Source organism: Homalodisca vitripennis, chromosome 5 (genome assembly GCF_021130785.1).
Source record: "Homalodisca vitripennis isolate AUS2020 chromosome 5, UT_GWSS_2.1, whole genome shotgun sequence".
NCBI classification, from domain to species: Eukaryota; Metazoa; Arthropoda; class Insecta; order Hemiptera; family Cicadellidae; genus Homalodisca; species Homalodisca vitripennis.
In genome coordinates this window covers 91,630,552-91,632,381 of record NC_060211.1, presented here as the reverse complement: position 1 = coordinate 91,632,381, position 1,830 = coordinate 91,630,552, and positions in this window count along the sequence as shown.

Sequence of the window (1,830 nt, the reverse complement as noted above, 5' to 3'; positions counted from 1 at the left end):
AAATGCGGACAGAGTTGTTGATATGTGCTAATCACTAAACAAATTTTTGAACAGTTAATGATTAATATTTGAACACAGAGATGATTAATATTTTCTTAAACTTTGATATAATAAAAAGGGGATAGTCGTAGTCTAATCCCTCCGAACCTAGACTATTGAAACGAAATGTTTGAAAATGTTTACGTAATAGATTAATATATTGTATCATAGTCTTTCCAAGTAAACGTCTATTTGAAATAAGATGTACATTACTTTTTTGTAGAACCTGAACTATCACATACAAACACTTTGCTATCTTAGCCTATAATTCATCGAAATTGTTGCAGATGAATAAATGTTTGAAAACGGAATAACGCTCAACTCCCTGGGTGTTTGGTGGAAAGTGTGTATTCTCTAGGCTCAACTTCAACAGTGTGGGATAACTCTCGAATACTGTTGCTAGTCTATTAATACTTCTATGGATAATTAGTGTTAAGTGTTATTTTAATGACAACCAGAGCACCAAATTCATTCACGTCGACAGCCATTCCTTCATCTAGAATGCATAGTGTTGGTCCGTCGCCAGCTGGAACGCCTGGAATTGAACCTCATTTTTATTTTAGCTGTTTGTTATTATCAATTTTATGACGCAGTTAAAATATTATTGTTAACAACCTATTCTACATCACACGTTAGATTTGACCACTAATAACATTTAAATAAGTTATGGCGTTAATGTTAATATATGGTCAAAACTAAGGAGTATAAAACGCATTCCTGCATTTTAGTAATTACTGTGAATTAATCTATATTCGGTAAAGATATCTATAGAAGTATATCTATACCTTCTGCATATTTAATGAGAAATTTGCAACGGAACATTGGATCTGACGCCATCAAAACTTAGCTCATTATGTAATAGCAGATGTAACTGGTGCTGAAATAATTAGAAAAACATTATTAATTAAAGTAAACTTTGCTAAAGATTGAAAGTAAACTTAAAGTGTTATAGTAATAATAAGATTTGAGAGGCAACTTTTAAGACGAAAACGAAGATAACGTCTTTTGTTCAAGGTTCTTGCATAATTTATACAATAATAGGTTACGTTTTGAAGTTAAACGTTTATAACATTAGTTGCATAATTGAAAATGCAATGCTTAGTTATACCCTGAATGAGCAAAACAAATAAATATAATGTACATTGTTGCTTAAAATGTACGTTAATACCAATAAATTAATATTAAAAATTTGTTTTTAAATAATAAAATTAAAATATGAAAATAACTATGTTTAAAATTTTATATTTACGATGAGAAATTTGAAAATATATCACGATTACAGACATTCACTATAATAGTGTTGTGTAACAACATCAGAATTACAACGTTTAGAATATGTATCTGCCCTTTTCAGTTAAAATGTCAACAATTAGAACACACGAAAGTTAAAGCTGATAAAACTGTACCTGAGCCCAGCACTGAATATGTGCACCCAGCCCATCTTCTTGTTCTGGATTTAAAATAGGCTTTATCCCTGGGGTTTAACTAAAGCCCTGATTATCGATGAATAAAAACGTTATTAGTACGTTTACCAATTAAGAAATTGGTAACTGCTCGTTATTCTTGGATAATTTTACATAATGCAAGATATTGTTAAAACAGGTTGACTGCCATGAGTATCATATATGATACTCAGCGCCCAAGGCCTGACTGCCAAGCAGATTTTCAGGTTCCATCCCGTGGGGCCACAAAATGTTTTTTTCTTCAAAAGAATAATTCTACCTGTAAATACTATTTTAATATAAATAAGTGTTACCTACAATCATTTTGAAGTAAAATTGTTTAAATTAT